Source organism: Bos grunniens, chromosome X (genome assembly GCF_055505025.1).
Source record: "Bos grunniens cultivar Pamir isolate PY7600 chromosome X, Bosgru_T2T1.0, whole genome shotgun sequence".
Lineage (NCBI taxonomy): Eukaryota > Metazoa > Chordata > Mammalia > Artiodactyla > Bovidae > Bos > Bos grunniens.
In genome coordinates, this window is record NC_141194.1 from 122267788 (window position 1) to 122294118 (window position 26331).

At 40.0% G+C, this 26331-nt stretch overlaps 1 pseudogene; it reads right to left on the bottom strand.

Moving 5' to 3' along the window:
• Positions 1 to 802: 802 nt before the first annotated feature.
• Positions 803 to 26331, bottom strand: part of LOC147341280 (uncharacterized) — a 36134-nt pseudogene continuing 10605 nt past the window's right edge.

The following is a 26331-nucleotide window of genomic DNA, read 5'->3' on the forward strand; positions in this document are numbered from 1 at the left end:
ATCCAAAGAGATTCATAGAGTTAAGTAGGGAAGAGAAGGGGGAGGGAGGAGATAGAGGTGATCTGGGGAAGAAAAAGGAGAGTCAAAAAGGGAGAGAACAGTCAAGCCAGTAATCACACTCCTAAGTAAAAATGGGTATTGAAAACTGGACTCTTAAAAGTACAGAACTGATAACAAATACCAAAAAGCAAAGATTAAAAATCTAGAGTAGAGGTTAGACTCTCAAAAATACAATATTTAAAAAAAAAACCAAAACCACAAAAGTTAGACAAAAAAAATATGAAATTTGCTTTAAAAATAGGGTCTTTTTGTCTAGGGAATAGTAGGTTTTAACAATGAAAATTAAAGGAGTAATAAAGAACTTAAAAATAAAAAAGTTAAAATTAAAAAATGATAATAGTAAGATATATCTAGGAATTTCTCTGGAGCTGTTGAGGGCAGTGTGTGGTCAGTTCAGTTTCAGAGAGTTCCTTGTTCCACCTTACACTTCTTCTTAAGGTCTATAGGTCCCTTCCAATGTAGCCAGTGCTAACTACAGGGTTTCAATCTGTTGCACCTGTCAGTTCCAAAGCTGTTCCCTCTTCGTTTATTTTGGCTTCCTTTGTTTGCAAGTCTTTTCAGTATCTAACTTCCGCCCTGACACATTTCCGCCCCTGGTCATGTATTTAGTCTCACTTGTTCAATTGTGCTTCAGGGATTGATAAACACTGCAAACAAATATCACTGGTGTGTGTGGGGAGTGCTCACAGTGTCTGGGCCACACTGGGTTTGCCTCCGCTCACGGCAACTGTGCTTTCTCGGTCTATACTGCTCAGGCTCCAGGTTGCTCTGCTGGGGAACTGTCTAAGGCAGGCCCTGGATTGCGTGAACTTCCCAGATCTACGCCACTCAGGTTCAGGTTCCCGGGTACTCCACCAAGGCACAGATTCAGTTGGGCCTGCGTTTTGTGCCCTTCCTAGGTCCTAGCAGCTCAGGTGAACAGGTGCTTGGCAAGCGCACTCTCCCCAGGTACAGTGCATCTTATCACCTCTCCAGTCCCAGCCTCTCAGTTTCCTGGGTGAGCAGCAGGAGTGCTGTCTCAGGTGTGCCGTGTGTCTCCTCTGGAGAGCTGATCTCTGGCTGCAACCCTCCAGGAGGATGACAACTGTCCAGGATCCCAGGAAGACTTGGTTAGCAACTGGAAGCCTGCTGGCAGTTTGGTAGGGGATGCCGTCTCTGGGGCTCAGTTAGCCCCTTTCTGGCTCTGGTTGCCATCTGTCTGCCTCCCTGCCTCCAGCAGGGGATGGGCTGGTCCACTGCCAGCTAACTCTCCTCTGGTATTCGTTCAGTCCTTTGTTCTGTGAGTGGCCCGGCAGAGCCTTAGGTTAGAGCTTTTTGAGGGAAAGTTCTCTCTCTCTCTTTCCTTTTTTTTTTTTCCCCCCTCTCTGGATATCCCATGGTTTGGGTTACTATCTCATGTTAGCTCCCTCAGGTTGCCCTTGGGGCATTCAGGCCCAGTCCTTACTCTAAGCAATGCAGCCCATGCCACCCTCTTCAGCCCCCGCTTGCTGGTGGCAGATGCGAGCATCTGGGCTACTTCTCCACTGGGAGTTGCCATTAGGCAACTGTAATCTGGGTAATCTGTGGGTTTTATTTATTTATTTTCTTCCTCTCAGTTATGTTCCCCTCTGAGATTCCAAAACCCCCCACAGACCCACCGGTGAGAGGGTTTCCTGGTGTTTGGAAACTTCTCTTCTTTTAAGACTCTCTCCCCAGGACAGATATCCATCCCTAACTCTTTTGTCTCTCTTTTTATCTTTTATATTTTGTCCTACCTCCTTTCAAAGACAATGGGCTGCCTTTCTGGGTGCCTGGTGTCCTCTGCCAGAGTTCAGAAGTTGTTTTGTGGTATTTGCTCAGCATTCAAATGATCTTTCGATGAATTTGTGGGGGAGAAAGTGGTCTCCCCATCCTATTCCTCCACCATCTTAGGACCACCCACTACAGTTGGGAACTTTAAAACCTCCCCTCTCAGCAATGGATAGAACTTCCCACAGAAAATCAACAAAGATATTAAAATTTTAAACAATACTATCAATCAATCAGAATCCAGTTGACATATACAGGAAATTCCATCCAATAACAACAGAATGTACATTTTTTTTTCAAGCATATGGAAAGGGAAAGGCCCTAGGATAGATAAAATAATACTGATAAAGAATAAAGTGGGAGGAATAGCTGTACATGATAATAAGGCTTACTCTACAGTCCCTGCTTTCCTGGTCGCTCAGATAGTAAAGAATCCACCTACAGTGCAAGAGACTTGGGTTTGATCCCTGGTTCTGGAAGATCCCCTGGAGAAGGGAATGGCAACCCACTTCAGTATTCTTGCCTGGAGAATTCCATGGACAGAAGAGCCTGGTGGGCTACAGTCTATAGGGTCACAAAGAGTTGGACATGACTGAGCAACTTAACAAACATAGCTACAATAATCAAGATAGTGTAGTATTGGTGAGTGGATAGACAAACACGCTGGTCAATGAGACAGAATAAACAATCCAGAAAGAGATCAACACAAATCTCCTCAGTTGCTTTTAACAAATGTTCAAGAGTAATTCAGTGGAGGCATATCCTTCTCAGCACACAGTGCTGGAACAATTGGACATCTTCAGGCAAAAGCCAACAGCAAAAACTTTCACCTAAATCTCATACTTTATATAAAAATACCACAAAATGGGTCACAGATCTAAATGTAAAACAGAACTATAAGAGCCTGAGAAAGTACATTATTGTTGTTGTTCAGTCACTAAGTCCTGTCTGACTCTTTGCAACCCCATGGGCTGGCACGCCAGTCTCACCTGTCCTTCACTATTTCCTGAAGTTTGGTCAGATTCATGTCCATTGAGCCGGTGATGCTATCTAATCATCTCATCCTCTGCTGCCTGCTTCTCCTTTTGCCTTCAGTCTTTTCCCAGCATCAGAGTACTTTTCCAATGAGTCAGCCAAATTACTGGAGCTTCAGCTTCAGCATCAGTCCTTCCAATGAATAGTCAGGGCTGATTTCTTTTAGCATTGACTAGTTTGATCTTCTTGCTATCCAAGGGATTCTCAATTTCTGGAAATAGGCAGGGTGACAATATACAGCCTTGATGTACGCCTTTTCCAGTTTGAACCGGTCTATTGTTCCATGTCTGGTTCTAACTGTTGCTTCTTGTTTTACATACTGGTTTCTCAGGAGACAGGTAAGGTGGTCTCTTATCCCCATCTCTTGAAGAATTTTCCACAGTTTGTTGTGATCCACACAGTCAAAGGCTTTTGTGTAGTCAACAAAGCAGAAGTAGATGTTTTTCTGGACTTCTCTTGCTTTCTCCATGATCCAACTGATGTTGGCAATTTGATTCCTCTGCCTTTTCTAAACCCAGCTTGTACATCTGGAATTTCTTGGTTCACATACTGTTGAAGCCTCACTTGGAGAATTTTGAGCATTGCCTTGCTAGCATGTGAAATGAGCACAATTGTACAGTAGGGTGAACATTCTTTGGCATTGTCTTTCTTTGGGATTGGAATGAAAACTGACCTTTTCCAGTCCTGTGGCCACTTCTGAGTTTTCCAAATTTTCTGACATGTGAGTGAAGCACTTTAACAGTATCATCTTTTAGGATTTTAAATGGCTCAGTTGGAATTTGATCACCTCCACTAGCTTTGTTTATAGTAATACTCCCTAAGGCCCACTTGACTTCACACTCCAGATTGTCTGGTTCTAGGTGAGTGACCACACTACAGTGGTTATCTGGGTCATTAAGACCTTTTTTGTATAGTTCTTCTGTATATTCTTGCCACCTCTTCTTAATCTGCTTCTGTTAGGTATTTACCATTCCTGTCCTTTATTGGGCCCATCCTTGCATGAAATGTTCCCTTGATATCTCCAATTTTCTTGAAGAGATCGCCAGTCTTTCCCATTCTATTGTTTTCCTCTATTTCTTCACATTGTTCATTGTTCTTATGTCTCCTTGCTATTCTCTGGAACTCTACTTTCAGTTGGGTACATCTTTCTCTTTCTCCCTTGCCTTTTGCTGTGATCCTTTAAGGGGAGAAAGTACATAGGTGACAGTATTTAGGAACTTGGGCTAGACAAAGACTTTGTAGACTTGAAATAAAAAGCATGATCCATAAAAGGAAAAATAGAAAAAAAAATTAAAAACTTGTTCTGTGAAAGTCTGTGTGAAGACAATGAAAGATAAACTATAGATTGGGAGAAAATATGTGTAAACAACATATCTGACAAAGGACTAGTATCAAGAATATATAAAGAGCTCTCAAGACTCAGCAGTTAAAAAATCCTGTTGTAAAATGACCAAGAAACATTTCACAAAAGTGGATATACAAATAGCACAGAAGCACATGAAAAGATGTCCCACATCATTAGCCATCAAGGAAATTCAAATTAAAATCAAAATGAAACATCACAACACATCTATCAAAATGGCTAAAATAAAAACCAGTGACAACACCAAATGATGGTGAAGATCACTCTTGTATTGCTGTGTAAATGCAAATAAATGGCAGCTACTTTGGAAACTAGTTCTTTCAAAACTAAAAATATGGGATTTCGCTGGAAGTCCAGTGGTTAAGACTCTGAGCTTCCACTGCAGGATGCACGGGTTCAATCCCTGGTCAGGGAACTAAGATCCAACATGTTATGTGGTGTGTCCTCTCCCCCCAAAAAAGACTATACACCCAGTTATCATACAACCCACCAAAGGCACCCTTGGTCATTTACCCTAGAGAAATGGAAATTTATTTTCACACAAAAACCTGTACACATATGTTCATAAAACGTGTACACACATGTCCATAGCATCTTTATTCTTAATAGGCAAAAACTGGAAACAGTTCAGGTGTCCTTGAACAAGTGCTGGTTAAAGAAACTGTGGCACATCCATACCACAGACTACTACTCAGCAGCAAAAAGGACTAAACTATTGAAACACACAGCTTGAATGAACCCCTAGGAAATTATGCTGAGTGGGAGAAAAGAAGCCAATTCCAAAAAAAGTTAAAAATGCATGATTCCATTATTTTCTTCCTTTTATTTTATTTTTAAACTTTACAATATTGTATTGGTTTGGCATATATCAACATGAATCCGCCACATGTATACACGTGTTCCCCATCCTGAACCCTCCTCCCTCCTCCCTCCCCGTACCATCCCCCTGGGTCGTCCCAGTGCACCAGCCCCAAGCATCCAGTATGTGCATCGAACCTGGACTGGTGACTCGTTTCATATATGATATTATACATGTTTCAATGCCATTCTCCCAAATCATCCCACCCTCTCCCTCTCCCACAGAGTCCAAAAGACTGTTCTATACATCATTGTCTCTTTTGCTGGCATTTGGTCCCACCACTTCATGGGAAATAGATGGGGAAACAGTGGAAACAGTGTCAGACTTTATTTTTCTGGGCTCCAAAATCACTACAGACGGTGACTGCAGCCATGAAATTAAAAGACGCTTACTCCTTGGAAGGAAAGTTATGACCAACCTAGATAGCATATTGAAAAGCAGAGACATTACTTTGCCAACAAAGGTTCATCTAGTCAAGGCTATGGTTTTTCCTGTGGTCATGTATGGATGTGAGAGTTGGACTGTGAAGAAGGCTGAGCACCAAAGAATTGATGCTTTTGAACTGTGGTGTTGGAGAAGACTCTTGAGAGTCCCTTGGACTGCAAGGAGATCCAACCAGTCCATTCTGAAGGAGATCAGCCCTGGGATTTCTTTGGAAGGAATGATGCTAAAGCTGAAACTCCAGTACTTTGGCCACCTCATGCAAAGAGTTGACTCATTGGAAAAGACTCTGATGCTGGGAAGGATTGGGGGCAGGAGGAGAAGGGGACGACAGAGGATGAGATGGCTGGATGGCATCACTGACTCGATGGACGTGAGTCTGAGTCAACTCCGGGAGTTGGTGAGGGACAGGGAGGCCTGGCATGCTGCGATTCATGGGGTCACAAAGAGTCGGACATGACTGAGCGACTGATCTGATCTGATCTGATACAGGGTTATTGTTACCATCTTTCTAAATTCCATATATATGTGTTAGTATACTGTATTGGTGTTTTTCTTTCTGGCTTACTTCACTCTGTATAATAGGCTCCCGTTTCATCCACCTCATTAGAACTGATTCAAATGTATTCTTTTTAATGGCTGAGTAATACTCCATTCTATATATGTACCACAGCTTTCTTATCCATTCATCTGCTGATGGACATCTAGGTTGCTTCCATGTCCTGGCTATTTTAAACAGTGCTGTGATGAACACTGGGGTACATGCGTCTCTTTCAATTTTGCTTTCCTCAGTGTGTATGCCCAGCAGTGGGATTGCTGGGTCATAAGGCAGTTCTATTTCCAGATTTTTAAGGAAGCTTGATTCCATTTCTATAGCCCTTTTGAAATGACAAAATTTTAGAAATGAAGGACAGAGTAATGGTTGTCAGGAGTTAGGGACAGGAGAGGAGGCAGTAGGAGGAAAGTGGGTGTGATTATAAAATAGCAACAGGAGGGATCTTTCTGTCATTGGGACTATTCAGTATTTTAACTTTTGTGACAGCAAACCTACACAGGAGAAAAAAAAAGTATAGCATTAAATACAACACACACACACACACACACATGGGAACCATTATAACCAGAGAAATCAGAATAAGCTTGGTGGATTCTATTAATGTCAATATCCTGGTTTATAATTTTGTAAAATGTCTTTTGTATAAACTGAGCAAAGTGAACAAGCAGTCTCTCTGTATTTCTTACAACTGCCTGGAATCTTCAGACATCTCAATAAGAAACATACTACTGCAGAAGTTGAGAGAACAGAGGAGGAAATTGGACTTAGGTGATAATGGAGATCTTACCAGGGTGTTATTCAGTGAAAAGAAACAAGGTCCAGGGTAGACTGTGCAGCATGTTCCAGCTTATGACTTAAAAGGATGCATCTGGGACTTCCCTGGTGCTTCAGTGGCTAAGACTCTGTGCAGGGGACCTGGGTTTGATCCCTGGTTGAGGAACTAGGATCCCACATGCCACAAGTAAGAATTCACATACTGCAACTGAAGAGCCTTCATGCTGCAACTAAGCCATGGTGCAGTCAAACAAATAAATAGTTTTGTTAAAAAGATGCATCTATACATTTGTATATGAACATTGAAAATTACTGTAAGGAGATATAGGAAATTATTGAAATAGTGGCCACTGGAAAGTCTAGCATGGGAGGAGAACTATTATTTTTCAAAATAGGCCCTTTTGTGGTACTTTATTTTTCTTTTAACTATGTGCCTGTATTGCTTGTGATAATTTATACTAAAAAATGCATAGAAACTAGAATATCTTACATAGAATGTGAACTTCAGTGTTTTAGGATATGAATTTTTATACTCAGTGCTGTCATAATTATCACAGAGACTCTGTGGGGAAAAATCTCACAGGGGGCAAACAAATTTGCTAGTTTTGCTGGAGGAGGAAGCTGTCATGAAGAAATGATTGCCATTGCTCTGATACTCCTGAAGCCCTAGACTCCAGGCCAGAGCCAGTTGCAGAGGGAGCTATCACAGGGGAGTGAGGTGAGTTTTGATATGAGGTTGATGGTAGTTTTAAAAAAAAAAAAAAAGGTTCCTGAAGGCACTGTTAGTTTGGTGTCAAACTGTACGGAAGCATTGAATCCTTTGTGCTAGTGTTTTGCCATTTATCCTGATCACTCTGATCACTGACCACATTTTAAATCTGTTCATGAAAACTAACATTATAATTTAAAAGTTTATATCCTCCTAATGCTTCCTTGTAAATATCAATGAAGTTGGTAGTAGTTGGTGTCTGAGATTTCCTACAGCCCACCAGCAGGGAAGAGAGAAACTTACAGGCAAAATATAATAAATCAGCTGGGCCTAATTCTGGGTGCATCAGAACTCCTGAAAAGGCTGATCTATTCTGACTAAATGAGGAACAACCAGGAAACAAGTCTGCTGTACAATTAATTGATGTGTAAAGTCTCTGACACCTTTTGAGCTAAATGTAATCCTCAGCCATAAACAGAGGCAAGACGGCACAAACTATTTAATCTGTGGATAGCAAAGGAGTTGTTGGGGGGTGGTGATCACACTTAGGTTACCTTGGGCCAATGTGATTTTAAAAATATTTGTTTTTTGACACTAATGAAAAATCACTATTCCACAGCAACATTTTCATCATAAAACTGATCTGGTTTAGCCCCTTATTTTTACTTTTACGTCCTGCTCTATATCTTAGGAAGGTGTTGACAAGCAGCTGTTTCAAACAGCTGGGACAACTTTTAAAACAAATATCCTGGGCCTTTGGCTCCCTTTTCACATACCTCAAGGGCTGGAAGGCATCACTTTGCACGGACAGTGAAGGATCTCAAATAACTTTTGCATTTGAGCAATGAGTTGGATGATGACGGTGGTGAATTTTCACTGGTGAATGCTTAAAAGAAGGAATTTCACTAATTATACACAAACCTGTTTAGGAAATGGAAGAAGAGGTACACTTCATACATTTTTTCCTATGAAGCAGCAAAACCTTGTTGCCAGAATCTTGCAAAATGATTGATTTGAAGAGAACTACAAACCAATATATTTTGGGTACATAGTTGGAAACATCCTTAAATAAATATTCAGCTGAAACCAACAATATATTAAAAGAATAAAGGAAAAGGGGGGTGGGATATGATCATATCACTAGAGTAATGAGATTTTGACAAAATCCAATACCTGTTCATGATAAACAACAACAAAACCTCAGCAGACTGGGTACAGAAGAAAGCTTCCTCCACATGAAAAAGCTACAGTCTCATGATATTTATTGATGAGATACAAACACTTTCCCACAAATTTAGAATTAGGCAAGGATGCCCAGTCTCACTGCTTCCATTGAGCATTGTTCTGGACATCTTAACCAGTGCAATAAAGGAAAATAAATGTTAAAAAGGAAAATTTTAAAGCATCTGTATTTGCATACAATATGATTGTTTACCTAGAAAATTCCAAGGGATCTACAAAATCATGCTTCAGACTAACAAGTGAATTTACCAAACTGACATGACTCAATCTACAGCAAGGGTAGTACATATTTACAGTGGCCTGAAACATTTGGGAAAAATTTAAGAGAATAATTTTGTTTACAATAGCATCAAAAACACAATATAATTTAAAAAAAACAGACATATGTGATTTCTACTTTGAAAAGTGTAAAAATTGCTGGATAGAGACTAAATAGTGGGATTTCCCTGATTGCCCAGTAGTTAAGATTCTGAGTTTCTACTGCAGGAGGAGCAGGTTCAATCCCTAGTCTGGGAGCTAAGATCCCACACACCACTCAATATGACCAAAAATAAGAAAAAAAAAATTATTTAAGGGTGATACTAGCCTACAGATAGAAAAATAAATCAGTGCAAGAGAATAGGAATTCTAGAATTTAAACCTAAATTTCTAAATTCAATTGAATTTTGACAATGTGCCAAAGTAGTTCACTGGCAAAAATGAAGTCTTTTCAATAAATGGTACTAAAACAACTGAATAACCATATAAAAAACATACTTTACCTCTCCCTCACACCATGCAGAAAATGTAATTCAAGAGGGCTCCTAGATATAAATATAATGCTTAAATTACAAAGCTTCTAAAACGAAGCACAAATGAATATCTTTGCAATCTAGGGATACCCAATGTTTTTGATAGATATGACACAGAAATAAATATATAAGCACATACTTGGTCAACTAGACTTATTAAGAATAAAAAACTTATGTTTATTAAAAGATACCATATAGAAAATGTATAGTCAAGTCAAATGCCTGGATGAAATATTCACAAACCATATTAAGCATTAAAAAGGTGGAAAAGACTATGTTTTTCCCCCAATCCATTATTCTTTATGATAGTTCCCCAGTTTTTCTGTTTTGCCATTTATCACAATATGTAGACATCCATTTGCTTGTTTGATGTCTTGTGCACAAAAATGTAATCCCTCTGAGAAAAGGATCTTCTACCAGTTTCTGTCTCAGTGTATACAGTAAGTGCTTAAGAACATTTATTGAATAAATAAAGACTATTTATCCTTTGATCTCAGAGGGGCTGGGGTTGTCCATTCATTCACTAGATGGAGATTGGCATCATTCAAAGAGACAACTTAGCTGTGTGGGGGACACTCGAAATGTGTATCTTGCACACCTCAGGCTAAATCTGCTTTGATATTTCCAGTTATTGTTAACTTGAGATATCTCTCTTCCATACCTCTGCCTTAGAAAGTGAACTTTGATACTTGTTAGTCATCAGGAAATGGATCCAATCTTTTAAAGGCTTGTATTATTCTTTGAGTAATTCAACTATGTTAAGCTAGTTAGAATGGTCCCCATTGGAATAGTCCTAAATTTCTTGGTAAGTCTTTTGGATTAGAGTATGGCAGAGCCCAGCACTTCATCATGGGTTTAAAGTTGCTTTCACATGTTGATGAGGGTATCAAAGTATTTCAAGCTCCAGATGAAGCACTTAAGTGAATTGCACATCATCATGGTGTAGAAAGAATTGACTTTGGTGCTCATCACAGGTAGGATTTATCAACCTCATTTTACATCCTAAATGTTAGTGAAGATGGCTAACACTGAAAATACTTTGGCTATTGGTTGTTTATATGCCAGCCAGTGTTAAAATTTTGCTTTCAAATTGTCAAAGTCTATTTCCATTTATTTGCACACAAGTAAAGGGAACAGGATTTTGAAGTCAAATTGGCACCTAAATAAATGCCCCTGATAAATGCTTGCATTTGGCCAGCCTTTCTAACCACCATCTGGAAGGGGCAAAGTGGGTAATTTTCAAAGCTGTGTTTACTTTGAATAAATTTGAGAAATTCTATTTCAGCCTATTATATACTTAATAATAAAATACTGGATTAAACAAACTGAAGATTACCATTACAGAGGGTTGTTAGAGATTAGCCAACCTCAACCATGGTTTCAAAAAGTTAGAAAGGATAATAAATAGCATGCTGTGGGGTGTCGAGAGAAAGCCACTGGCTGCCTTTGAAGAGAGGATTCATCTGGGCTCTTATTTCACTGTTCAACAGCCCAGTTACCCAATCACTGGAGAGCTTCCTAACTCACATTTCATCACAACTATACATTTTTGGAATGCTTTCTATACGTCAGGTACTAGGCTACCTATTACATTTTATACATTTCCCAAACTATTTTAAGTACATTTCCTCATGCGGTGCCCATAGATGCCCATCAAAGCAAGCGTCATTAGCCCTTATTTAATAGATGAGGAATGGAGAAGGAAATGGCAACCCACCCCAGTATTCATGCCTGGAGAATCCCATGGACAGAGGGGCCTGGTGGTGTACAGTCCATGGGATCACAAAGAGTTGGACATGACTGAAGCTAATTGGCAACAGATGAGGAAATGGAGGTCCAGAGAGGGGAGCCAATGATTCCACATTGTCAATGCGTGGAAGAATCAGAGTCTAATTCTTCTGTGTGTCAGTCCAGAAGCTTGCCTTGTTTTTTCTTCCTGATACGGATACAGTAACATTAACTAAAGATGTGACAGAATGAGGTGAATGGTTAGAGACGAAAGTAGCAAGGTACATTTCAGGAACCATTATTGAAGGTAGGTGATTCCCAGGTGGCGCTCATGGTAAAGAACCCGCCTGTCAATGCAGAAGACACAAGAAATGCAGGTTCAATCCCTGGATCAGGAAGATCCCCTGGAGAAGGGAATGGCAACCCACTCCTGTATTCTTGCCTGGAGAATCCCGTGGACAGAGGAGCTTAGCAGGCTACAGTCCATAGGGTTGCAAAGAGTCAGACATGACTGAGGTGACTTAGCAGACACACACACTGAAGATAAGGACTTTCTCTGAGAATTGCCCCAGCCTACTGATTTCTCAGGGAGCCATACAGGGTGATCCTTGAGTTCTCCTTACATGCACTCCAGCTTGCCCAAGAATTTCCAAGCCTCTGACTCCCAGCCTGGGAAGGAAAAGCTTCAGAAATGAAAGGATGGTCAGCCCGTCCTTCTCTGAGTGGACTCTGTCTGCTTCTGGCCTTCAAGGCATCCGGACTATCTATGACTCTGGCTTTTTGTGCTGCAGGAAGGAAGCCCAGTGAAAGCAGAACCCATCCTCAGGGGTCAGTTGAGGCTTCTCCTGAAGAGTCAGTGCAGAGGGTATCAGAGCACTGCCATGATCACCAGTAACCTTGCCTGTACCCTCCATGTGCATGAGCTCTGTGAGAAATAGAACTGAATCTAAGTTACCATGTGTCTGGTGCCCATAATGTAGTTAGCACCCACTGAATGTTTGAATACTTAAACTGAAATATCAATCAGTAGATGACCATGAGCCCCTAGGGCTACCTGACATTCCCATCCCCAGTACCTACTTGCTGACACCTGCTCCTCCATCTCAGACAGCCCTGGAAGTCCTAGTTAAGGATATAGGCTTCAGACAAGAGAATGTGATGTTGACTCTAGTTCACTTGGTCAATTTTTGGTTTTGTTTAGTTACTCAGTCATGTCTGAGTTTGCGACCCCATGGACTGCAGCATGCCAGGCTCCCCTCTCCTTCACTATCTCCCAGAGTTCACTCAAACTCATGTCCATTGAGTCAGTGATGCCATCCAACCATCTCATCCTCTGTCATCCCCTTCTCTCCTGCCTTCAATCTTTCCCAGCATCAGGCAGGTCTTTTCTAATGAGTCAATTCTTCTCATTACGTGGCCAAAGTATTTGAGCTTCAGCATTAGTGAATATTCAGGACTGATTTCCTTTAGGATTGACTAGTTTGATGTCCTTGCAGTCCAAGAGACTTTCAAGAGTCTTCTCCAGCACCACAGTTCAAAGGCATTAATTCTTCGACACTCAGCCTTTTTTATTGTCCAGCTCTCACATCCATACTCAGTCAATATGTGTTCATTAAGAATCGTTGAGAAAAGCAGTCTTGTCTGTGCTTGCAAGTCTTTTGACTCCCCCTCCCAATTTGGCCACATAAGAATGGGCTTTGGCCTGGAACACTTCCTCCCCACACCTCATAGGAGAAATCTTCCTGTTTCAGACTTCACGTGTATTCCTTTGTTCTGTTTAGCATGGGTGTCATACAGTGCCTTGTCAACTCCACTGCACTGTCTGTTCCTAATGGGCAGGAATGGGGTCCTTAGCTTGCAGTAAGAGAGTGGTGGGTGCAGATCATCTCCCTATGGGCCAGAACCTGCTGGCCAGGAGGGACTGATGCCCACCATGGAAGCTGATGTGTCTCTTCTCCATGCCAGTGAAGCGTGGCTCCATCCTGTGCCTGTGTGAGTCATCTTGGCAGCCTCAAGCCATGGTTGACCTCCTGGGACTGTGGTTCCTGGTGGCAGGTGTCATTTCAATCTTTGCTGTCCTCCATATAGTGGGATAACAGCCCTGGAAGTGGTAACAGGTGTCACTTTCTGGCCAATTCAACAAGCCTTTCATGTTTTCCAGGTCTCATGTAACAGAGGTTCTGAGTAGGTGGAAAAATAATTAAAACCTAGTCTTTCCACCCCCAGGGGCTTCCCAGGTGGCACAGTGGTAAACAATCTGCCTGCCAATGCAGAAGACCCAGAAGATTCGGGTTTGGTCCCTGGGTTGGGGAAGATCCCCTGGAGAAGGAAATGACAACCCACTCCAATATTCTTGCCTGGAAAATCCCATGGACAGAGGAGCCTGGAGGGCTAGAGTCCGTGGGGTCACAGAGTTGGACACAACTTAGCAACTGAGCATGCATGCCTAGCTCTTCATCCTAAGAGGCTCATGATTTCTTAGGGATACAGGTACACAAAAATTACAGTTATCATGTACTAAATACCTACTATGTGCAAGGGCTGCATCTGAACCAAAACTCTTTCTCATTCCATTAAACCTAGAGTTACTTTCATCTTGGTTTTGTTGGGACAGTCCTGGTTTATTCTTGTTATTCCAGTGAAATGATTAATGGCACCCTCTTCACTCTCAAAAGTGTCTTGATTTGAACAATAAATTATATGGTCATTCGAACTAAGCCACATGGTCCCTCATATATGCTGACTCAGGAGTCTAATCAGAGTACTGTGGGACTCCTGAAGAAGAACCAGTTACATCTCCTCAGGAGTGATGTGGGAAGAGGGTCATTGGAAAGGATGGAATTTGAGGAAGACTTAAGTAGAGGTGACATCTTTTGACGTGTTTTTCCTTTTCTTTATATAAGTGTCTATGTACTTGGATGTTCAAAGACAAGATCAATGAGTTCTGGTACAAAACATAGGGATTTCCATCTAAGCATATGAGTGAAAAAATAGGACATAATGTTTATCGATCACTTATTAGGCACCAGATATTGTGCTAAGTCAGTCATGTTCACCGTCTCATTGAATCCCGACAAACCTGTGGGAACTTCCGTGGTGGCTCTGTAGGTAGAGAACCCTCCTGCAATGCGGGAGACCTGGGTTCGATCTCTGGGTTGGGAAGATCCCCTGGAGAAGGGAAAGGCTACCCACTCCAGTATTCTGGCCTGGAGAATTCCATGGGCTGTATAGTCCATGGGGTCACAAAGTGTCAGGCACGACTGAGCAACTTTCACTTCACTTCACAAATCTGTGAGATGGTGCCTGTGAATGCTAATCCCCTTTCTAAGGAAAGGAAATGAAGGTTTCTGCTGCTGCTGCTGCTGCTAAGTCGCTTCAGTCATGTCCAACTCTGTGCGACCCCATAGATGGCAGCCAACCAGGCTCCCCCGTCCCTGGGATTCTCCAGGCAAGAACACTGGAGTGGGTTGTCATTTCCTTCTCCAATGCATGAAAGTGAAAAGTGAAAGTGAAGTTGCTCAGTTGTGTCCGACTCTTATCGACCCCATGGACTGCAGCCTACCAGGCTTCTCCGTCCATGGGATTTTCCAGGCAAGAGTACTGGAGTGGGGTGCCATTGCCTTCTCCGAAATGAAGGTTAAGAGGGGCTAAATGACTTATTCAGGATCATACCACTAGGAAGTTGTGGAATCAAGATTCAGACACAGGTATTTCTAACTTCAGAGTTCCCATTACTATTTTTTTAATTGAAATATAATTGACATTTAACATTGTATAAGTTTATGGTGTAGAATGTGTTGATTTGACACATTCATGTATTGCGGTATGATTACCACCATAGCATTAACCCACACCTCTCTCAATATCACATTTTCATCATTTTTTTTTTTGTGGTGACAACACTTATGATCTAGTGTCTTAGCAGCTTGGAAGCATATAATGTTGACTGCAATCACAATGCTGTGCATTAGATCTCCAGAACTCACTCATCTTCTAATTGCAAGTTTGTACCCTTTGGCCAGCATCTCCTTAATTCCCTTATCGTCCAGCCCCTGGTAACTAATACTCTACCCTCTATTCCTGTGATTTTGGCTTTTTTAGATTCCACATACAAATGATGTCATATATTGCAGAATTTATTGCAGAATTATTCACAGTAGCCAAGATATGAAAACAACCTATGTATCCATGAACAGATGAATGGATAAAGAAGATGTGGTGTGTTTGTGTGTGTGTATTTGTGTGTATATGTGTCGCTATATATCTTTATATATATGTATATATTCTATCTGTGGGTATTACTTGGCCATGAGAAAGAATGAAATTCTGCCATTGGGGACAGCAGGGATGGAACTTGATGGCATTGTGCTAAATGAGATAAGTCAGACAGAGCTCACATTCTTAAAACCTTTACTATCCTACTTCCATACTGTTCATGGGGTTCTCAAGACAAGAATATTGGAGTGGTTTGCAATTCCTTCTCCAGTGGACCACGTTTTGTCACAACTCTTCACTATGACCCATCCATCTTGGGTGGCCCTGTGTGGTATGGCTTATAGCTTCTTTAAGTTACACAAGGCTGTGATCCTACTTCCAGATATTTCTATAACCTGGAATCAAAATTTCACTGTTGTCCATGTGCCTGTCAGTTTCAGTGGGTTGTGAGAACAGTGCTAGGGACCACCATGTACTGAGCATCCCTGATGTGCCAGGCACTGCATATAATTAATTTTGAATCCTTGTAACCACCCTGCTAAATAGATACTTCTCATTTTATGGATGAGGAATATTTCATGTTCTTTATGATGGGGAGGGATGGTAAGTGTAAGAATGCCTTTGGGTAGCATGAAGGATATGCACTGCTGGATTTCATTACACACCTCCTGAGCTGGTAAGAAAGGCAAAATCCCCTGTTCTTTTAATCAGCAGACCTCTGAGAAATAACACAGAGTGCTACTTCTTTGCTTCCTCAGAGTCATAGCCTTGTCACCCTGGGCAATTTCGTTCCTCCCTACGAGTTGGTTTCTTCATCTGTACAGTGGAGATAACTCCTACATCACAAGTTTGCCAGCAAGACTAAATGAGAAGGTGCTTGCAGACTATCTAGCCCAGCATCTCTCTGCACATGACCCTTCTGTTTCCAACAATTATTGATCTTGTCTTTCTGTGGACGGTTCACAAGTATCAGTTTCACCTTTGCAGTAGTCATGGCTGAAATTTAGCTCAACCGCTTTTCACATTAGGAATGTGTGATCTTTCTACATTAGAATTTGCATACACTGGGGAAATTAAGCTAGAAGAATTTTGTGTCTGATTTTTCCCCACCCCCCAACATTCAAGAATTCTGTTCTCTGGGTGCTTACATGAAAATGCTAGCTTCCCAAAGAATGTACATAACAGAGGATTCCAAAATTTTACCTTTTTTCTTACTTTATATTTTTCATAATACATGCACTTGGGGGAAGAGTAAAATGGTTATACATTGAATAAATTGTTCTTTCTCACCACCCTCAATCTCCTAGTCACTCATCTTAGAAGTAACCACTGTACTTATTTTGTGTTCCTTTCAAGAGAGGTACTCTGTTTGCGTATAGGCATATCTGTATACTTTTTTTTAATTTAAATTTATTTATTTTAATTGGAGGCTAATTACTTTACAATATTGTATTGGTTTTGCCATACATCAACATGAATCTGTATACTTTAATCTCCCTGATTTTTTTTCACAAACAGGATAGCATAGTCTATACACTGTTTGAACCATATTTTTGTTATTTAACAATGTGTCTTGGCAATCTTTCCATTTCAGTATGAATAGATCTCCCTCATTATTTTTAATGGCTGTGTGGTATTCAAACATATGGATACCCTATAATTTATATAAACAGCCCCAGAGTTGTTTATGGTCTTTTGCTGTTACAAATAATTTGGAAGGCATTATCTTCACTCACACATCATTGTGCACGTGCATGTAGAATCTTAAGATAAATGGCTCTTACTAGAATCACTGAATCAAAGTGTATATACATTTACAATGTTGATAAATATTGTCAAATTGTCCTTCAAAGAGGGTGCCCCAGTTTAATTACCACTAACAATGAACGAGGGTGTTTCTTTGCATCCAAGAATACACTATAGCTTATCCTTTTCAGTTCTAGTTGGAAGAGGATCATTTGTTTTAATTTAATTTTGTTTTTCTGTTGCTATGAGTTGATTGATCATCTTTTCATATATTTGAGTCATTTTTTTCTATATACATGTTCCTTACCCATTTTCTTATGGATTATTAAATTTACTTTCAGTTCAGTTCAGTCGCTCAGTCGAGTCCGACTCTTTGTGACCCCATGAATCGCAGCACGCCCGGCCTCTCTGTCCATCACTAACACCCGGAGTTCACCCAAACTCATGTGCATCGAGTCGGTGATGCCATCCAGCCATCTCATCCTCTGTCGTCCCGTTCTCCTGCCCCCAATCCCTCCCATCATCAGAGTCTTTTCCAATGAGTCAACTCTTTGCATGAGGTGGCCAAAGTATTGGAGTTTCAGCCTCACCATCAGTCCTTCCAATGAACACCCAGGACTGATCTCCTTTAGGATGGACTGGTTGGATCTCCTTGCAGTCCAAAGGACTCTCAAGAGTCTTCTCCAGCACCACAGTTCAAAAGCATCAATTCTTCAGTGCTCAGCTTTCTTCACAGTCCAACTTTCACATCCATACATGACCACAGGAAAAACCATAGCCTTGACTAGACGGACCTTTGTTGGCAAAGTTATGTCTCTACTTTTGAATATGCTATCTAGGTTGGTCATAACTTTCCTTCCAAGGAGTAAGCGTCTTTTAATTTCATGGCTACAATCACCATCTGCAGTGATTTTGGAGCCCCCAAAATAAAGTCTGACACTGTTTCCACTGTTTCCCCATCTATTTCCCATGAAGTGATGGGACCAGATGGCATGATCTTCGTTTTCTGAATGTTGAGCTTTAAGCCAACATTTTCACTCTCCTCTTTCACTTTCATCGAGAGGCTTTTTGGTTCCTCTTCACTTTCTGCCATCAGGGTGGTGTCATCTGCATATCTGAGGTTACTGATATTTCTCCCGGCAATCTTGATTCCAGCTTGTGCTTCATCCAGCCCAGCACTTCTCACGATGTACTCTGTATATATAAAACCTCTTTAAAGTTTTAGATTCTTTACCATAGACATTGAAAGTATTTTATCTGCCACTTATGTTTCAATTTTATTCATAGTATCCATGGTATTTTGATACATAGAATGTTTTATGTTTTAATGTGTTTGTCTCTTGTTTAATGGTTCTTGGTATATGTGTCATACTCACAAAACATGTCTAAGAATGTAATAAATTTTTCCTGTTTTCTTTTGTTACTTTAGTGGTAGCACTTTTTAAGAAAACATTTAGCATTTTTATCCATCTGGTATGTATTTTAGTATAAGAAATGGGGCAGATATCCAATCTACTTCTTTTTTCAAATGTGTAGCCAGTTGGTCCAATACCATTTATTGAATAATTCATTTCCCCCTGTTGATTTTAAATGCCTCCTTAATAATAAAGCAGGTTTTAAAAAGCTGTATTTTGGTCTATTTCTAGATCCTCTGTTCTGTTCTATTGATTTGTCCATTCATTTAATGGCATCAAACTGTGTTAATTACACAAGTCTTATGATATCTTAATAGGTGTTATTGCTGCCATCCTCACACAACTCTTCTTTTTCCAAAATTTCCTTGAGTTTCTTACAAGTCATGTTTCTATTTGAACTTTGACAAGAAGTTGGGCTGCTTCAAAATATAATTGTATTTGAATGTTATTTTGAATTGTTGAAATTTATAAATATTCTTGAAAGAATAGTTTCAGTAAGAAGCATTTCTGTTGTTACTTTAAATGGATTGTTTTCTGTGATTTTATTTTCTAACTGATTATCTATATATAAAGGAAATTAAGTAAAGTGAAAGTAAAGTCGCTCAGTTGTGTCTGACTCTTTGCGACCCATGGACTGTAGCCTACGAGGCTCCTCCGTCTATGGGATTTTCCAGACAAGAATACTGGAGTGGGTTGCCATTTACTTCTCCAGGAGATCTTCCCAACCCAGAGATTGAACCCAGGTCTCCCGCATTGTAGGCAGATGCTTTACCATCTGAGCCACCAGGGAAGTCCCATATATAAAGGAAAGTGGGTGTTAGCTTTATTAAAGAATCTCCTATGCAGCTATAAAAATTGTGGTGGGAAACCATGTGTACTGAGTCTACATGATGAACACTCTGATTCCAGTTTTGAAATGTAGACAAATATAGAGACTCCTAGGAAACATATTGACAAGACATGAGCCAAAATCTCAACCTTGATTATCTCAGAATGGATAATAACTCTGAATGTCTTTTGTTGTCTTCTTTGTGTTTTTCAGTGTTTCCCATATTTCTTACAGTAAGCATGTATTATTATTATATCGAGAAGAAAAAAATTTTTAAGTTGATGGCATAATTAAGAGATATAAATTTGGAGTATACTTGATAGGGAGAAAGGGAACAACATAATTAACTAACTGCTTAGGGTAGATTAACTGCTGTAGTAAACTACCCTCAAACACTCAGTGGCTAGAAACAGTAAAATTTCTTTCTTAGGATCTAACGCAGGTCCACAGAAACTGGGGCAGGGAGAGGTGAACTATTGCATATAGTTGGTTTTAGGGTCACTTCCTCTCACATTCCATTGGCCTACACTCAGTCGTATGACTATATCCAACTGCAGGCATGGCTGGGCAATGTCACCTAGCTGTGCACCTAGGAAGGAGAGAGCGTGCAGTCTGGTGAGCACTCCCAGACTGTAGTGAGCTATTGACCATTTACAGTTGCACTAGTGTTTTTGCATCATTTTCCAGGGTAATTATTTGGGTTTGGGAGTGTTTTTATCAGGGACCTTTCTTAAAGTTATTGAGAGTACCCAGATTGTACTTGAATACTGAACAAGCAGAGGTGTGCCTCCCTCCCATGCAAACCTCTTGGTATCTTATTACCCATGTTCAACCTTTATGTGCACTAAGCCACCTCCAATCTGAAGTTGAATCCTCAGACTCTGATTACCCACCTTACATCTGCTCTGGTGTGGTATCTTCAGTCATTTAACTCAGTATCTGACATCATCTATATTGGTTGCTGCTATCTCTATGTACAGTGGTTTGGTGAGCTGTCAGACACATTTCTTTCTGTATCTGAACTCACTTCATTTCCTGCTTCCTGACCTGACACTGAGTTGTGAGACTGACATCTCTAAAGGACTCTGCATCATCTTACCTATCTATGGCTGATTACTTCCTGGAGAAGAAGGGAATCATTTTCCCTGCTCTGGTTTGTGGAGAGTGATTGATGAACTACTTACTGTTCAGTGCATGTTGCTCCTTGTCCAGTGTCCTTTGGTACCCTGAGTTCATGTAAAGAAGCTGATGGATGTATGCAGTACAGCCCGACATGGCTTATCTGGAAAGGATTACACCTAGCACCATCACTTTCCCACAGAATATAAAAAATGCAGGATATGGTGAAAACATTCAGTGTGGTCACAAAGGACAATCCTTAAATAAATATCCTGGGAAGCCAAGGTCTGAATTTGCTAGCTCTGTACTCACCCTGAAAGAAACTCTTTGTTTCTTTCTCATAGGGCCTTTGGAGTATAATTCCTTTTTCACCCAGGATCAGTTTTCCATGTTGTGTTTCTATTTGCAATGCAGGAGACTGGATTCAATCCCTGGGTGGGGAAGATCCCCTGGAGAAGGGAATGGCTACCCACTCCAGTATTCTTGCTGGGAAAATTCCATGGACAGAGGAGTCCAATGAGCTACAATCCATGGGGTCACATAGAGCTGGACACAACTGAGTGACTAACTTAACTCTTTTATTTGTGTAGTTTCTGTGCTCTGCTCATCCAACAAGCTGCTAGGAAAACAAAATGCCTGGGGCCTATGACCAGCCTTAGGTATTGAAATTCAGAGCTATTTTTAAAATAACATTTTCTTTCTGATTCTAAAAGTAATACATAACAATGACTTATGCTTTTGAGTACATGCTAAGAACTCAGTACTGGGTTCTGTGCTTTGCATGCATTGACTGATTTACACAACAAATTTCTGTGGTAAATATTGTGATTTCCATTGAACTTAGAAGGAAACTGAAGTCCCAAGTAATCCAGCATCTTGTTCAGGTTCACAGAGCTGGGAAGTGGTAATGCTACAATTAGAACCTGGGTCTTCTGACACTGGAAACTTCACACTTTACTGCCACCAAATCCTACCTGTATACATAACTATTATGGCAAATTTTAAAAAGATAAAATAAAATGAAGAAAACAGCAATAAGAATAAAAAGTATCTATAGTACTTTAACTTGGAGATACATATTATATTTGGCACATTTTCTCCAAGTCTTTACCCTGGATGAGAATATAGATAAAAATTTTTTCTATATTCATGGTTTTGTATTCATGGTTTGTATGCTATTCTCATGGTTGTATTCATGGTTTTGTATGCTATTCTCAACAATTAACCTCTTATTGTGATTGTATTTCCAAGTCATTAAATTTGGTTGAAAGCATTTTCGTGGTTGCTTTCCACACAATTCTACCATAATTCATTATTCAATCTTTTATTACTGGACATTTTTCTGCTTTCAGTTTTTACTATTACAAAACCAGATAAATAGTTCTACCATGAATCAATTTGATTATATTTTGACTGATTATTTTCTTGTTATAAATTCCTAGTAGAATTACCATTTTAAATATATGTATATAAATAGATAAATAAGTGCATATATTTAAGGACCTTGACACACAGTGTCGAATATAATGGATTATTGATAGTATCTATATCCTCAGCCATAATTGACTTTAATATACTTCAAAATTTATTTTAACCATTTCTAGAGGCATCTTTTTTATACAGTAATTGAATATAAAATAGATTTAGATTATTTTTAAGTGTCCTGTCTTCTTTCTTATCTAAATTTCTATGTTTAGGGAATAAAGCAAAGATTGGACTTCAACACTACCAGTTCAGAAAAGACATGATGATCTCAGGAGACCAGAGATAGCGTGTATGGTATCTCCAGTAGTACATGGCCATCATGAGGGAAGACCTGCAGAACAGAGACAGAGGAAATTCTGTTTACTATAATGGTTTTACATGGATACAACTTTTGCAGCTACAATCCATGTGTGAGATTGGCATTGTTGAGTAAGGAAGAGAGGTAAAAATAACTTTGAGCACTTACAGCTTCTTCCAGCTTAAAAACTGAATTTAAAGTACTACACATTTGAATATGTCATGAGCTTCCCTGTGTAATACCCTTGTGACAGCCCTTTATGGCACACAGATTAACTACTATCATCCTCACTTTACAGAAGATAAGAACAGTAACAATGGAAATTTATCAAGTATGTACTAGGGGCAGGCATTGTGCTAATACTTCACATGTATTATTCCCCTTAATGTACAGAAGAACCCTGTGAGATAGGTACTATCTTTAATGGATAGGGACATTGAGACTCAGTAATTTGAAATAATTTATTTAAAGTCACAAATTTATCAAGTGGCAGAACTGAGATTCAAACCCACTTAATTTGTCTCCAGAGAAATCTCAGAGAGATTAAGTGCCTTGTTTAAAGTTTCCCAGAGTAGTACCTCACACCGATCAGAATTGGCCATCATCAAAAAGTCTACAAATAATAAATGCTGGAAAAGGTGTGGAGAAAAGGGAACCCTCTTACACTGTTGGTGGGAATATAAATTGGTGTAGCCACTATGGATGGAGAAGGCAATGGCACCCCACTCCAGTACTCTTGCCTGGAAAATCCCATGGATGGAGGAGCCTGGTGGGCTGCAGTCCATGGGGTCGATAAGAGTCGGACACGACTGAGCGACTTCACTTTCACTTTTCCCTTTCATGCATTGGAGAAGGAAATGGCAACCCACTCCAGTGTTCTTGCCTGGAGAATCCCAAGCACGGGGGAGCCTGGTGTGCTGCCGTCTATGGGGTCACACAGAGTTGGACCGACTGAAGCGACTTAGCAGCCACTCTGGATACAGTATGAAGGTTCCTTAAAAAACTAAAAATAGAGTTACCATGTGATCCAGCCATCCCATTCCTGGGCATATATTCAGAAAAGACAAAAACTCTAATTTTAAAAGATACATGCAGCCCAGTTATTCATAGCAGCACTCTATGCCAAGGCATGGAAGCAACCTAAATGTCCATTGACAGAGGACTAGATACAGAAGATGTGGTGTATGCAATGAAATACTACTCAGCCATAAAAAGATGCCACTTGCAGCAACTTGGATGGATCCAGAGATTATTATACTAAGTGAAGTAATTCAGACAGAGAAAAACAAATTTTATATGATATCACTTACATGTGAAATCTAAAAATATAATACAAATCAACTTATTTACAAGACAGAAATAGAATCACAGACATAGAAAACAAACTTGTGTTACCAAAGGGGAAAGGAGGAGGAGGGATAAATTAGGAATTTGAGATGAATATACACACTCTCCCATATATAAAATAGATAGACAATAAGGATTTACTGTATAGCACAGGGAACTATACCCAGTATCTTGTAATAAACTATAATGTAAACAATCTGAAGCCATACACCTGAAACTAACACAATATTGTAAATTGGCTATAGATAAATTTTTTTGAAAGGGAAAAAGCTGTGAAAAAAATAAAGTCCTGAAAAAATAAAGCCTCTGAGAGACTTAAGCAGTGGAACTGGAGCCCACATCCAGGCCTCAGTATTCAGCGATCTTTCCTCTACATGAAGACTTCACTGTAGCTATTTGGATTCCGTTGACAATGTCAGCCCTCATTTGAAATACCCAACACTGTTAAGAGTCTCTAAAATGCAGACCAGTTTGCTCACAGATACATGGTGACAAGCATTGTTTTTTTCCCCATGCTATTAGTGTATTCCCCTGCGTATGTTTGTACCTGTGAAGACCTGACAGTTCTTGTAAGTGCCATTTTCCCAATGAGTAGGTACAGGAACTTAGAGATAAAATGATGTAGTCAAAGTCACATAGCTGGTAATAAAAGTAGAAATCATAATACTTTATCTCCCAAAATTGTTGAGAACATTATATGCATGTTCAAAAGTGTCTATCATAAGGTAGGCATTCAATAAATAATAGTAAATATGCATAGCACTGTTGATGATAATTATCCAGTTACCATGATAGGGTAATGAGTTCTTCTGCTTTCTTAATCCTTATGTCCTCAATTAAGGACCATTGTAGTCATTCATTGTCTTACTGGACCGAACACTACCTTCAAGATTTGCAAATACTAATTCCACTTTGTATGAAGACTGTCTCTGCCGGATGTCACTGATTAGTTAGAAGAAGCTGGATAACTTTGAGATCTTCAGATTTGTACTGATGCTCCAGAGGCTTCTAAGCAGAGGCATTATTTTCGAAGTGTCAACCTCTCACATATCTTTGATAAACAGGGACACTTCTACTTTTGCACACTATTCTTGGATACAAGTCTGCTTTAACATGATAGGAAGCCACATGCTACCCTCCGCCTCTATTTTAAGTAAGAAATAGCAAAATGTTGTGGCAGTCTAGGAAACTTACCTCTGCAGAATGTGCTGACACAGTAGAATGGAATGAATGGGACCTCACGCCTAGTGTATTTCTCCACCAGCATGTTTTATTCATCCTTGCCTGGCTGTATGAATGGGCAGTTTTCCTTCCAGATGAAGAGACACTATAGTAACAGAACTATAATTTTCCAAGGAGAATTACTGGGCCCCTGTTTAGAAAGAAGAGGTCATTTCGGCGGGGAGAAATTATTAGTTTCCTGATGTGGTATTCCCTTTGCTATTAAAGTACATAGTGTGGAGATTCCAGCTGGAATTTTGCTAGGAACAATGAATGCCAAAGAGTGAGACTCTTTAGTCCTGCGTTATCAAAGCCATATGTTCTAGCAAGGCTAGACCCAGACATGGCTCTCTGTTGAAGTCCTGGCTATAATTGTACTGGGGAACACATCACTGCAGTGTGCATTAGTCTGCTCATCAAGAAATGGGAAAACAGAGCAAGCCATACCCCCTCCAAGAGGCCTAGTGAAGAAAGTAGGTTTGGGACTTCCCTGGCAGTCCAGTGGTTAAGACTTTGTGCTTCCAGTGCAGGAGGTATGGGTTCGATCTCTGGTCAGGGAACTAAGATCCCACATGCTGTGAAATGTGGCCAAAAACATAAAAATAAAAAGTTTTTAAAAATAAATAAAATGTGCTGTATGCAATTTAAGGTTTTTAAAAAAGAAAAAAAGATTTGTGTCATCAGCCTCAGACCACTGAAGGCAGTGTACTGCTAGGCCAGGGCCAGTCATTGCCATGAGAGCAGGCAGAGTATGGCAGATACAATAAATCCATTCCCACTTCCAAAATAAAACATAAGATAGAATAATTAATGGAAGACTTGATTTTTGTTGGGCATCAGTTATGTGAAAGAAAGAATCAAGCACCTCAGATGTGCTTGAATATTATAGTGGATGCTTTAGTAACCATATCACCAAACCTGAAAATAATCATATGGACTAGGCAGTATTATTATTGCACCCATTTTTAAGATAAGTAAACTGAGGCTCAGAGGAATAACTTTCTAAGAACAGATGGTAAGGAACAAAGCTGAGATGGAACCCAAGTAGTTTAATTTTAGAGCCTGTGTTCTTAATCACTAAGCCCGGTTACCAAAAAAATAGGTGTATTACTGTGAACATCAGATCAATACAGAAGTTTTACAGTGTATTCATTAGAATACCTGTGTTGAGTTCTGTGTGGAACACTCCATTAAGGAAAAAACCATCACAGCAGCCTTAAAAATTAAGTACTATTATCATGTCCATCATACAGATAGGGAAACTGGGAACACAATAACTTTAGGGTACAGAGCTGAGATGCAAACTCCAG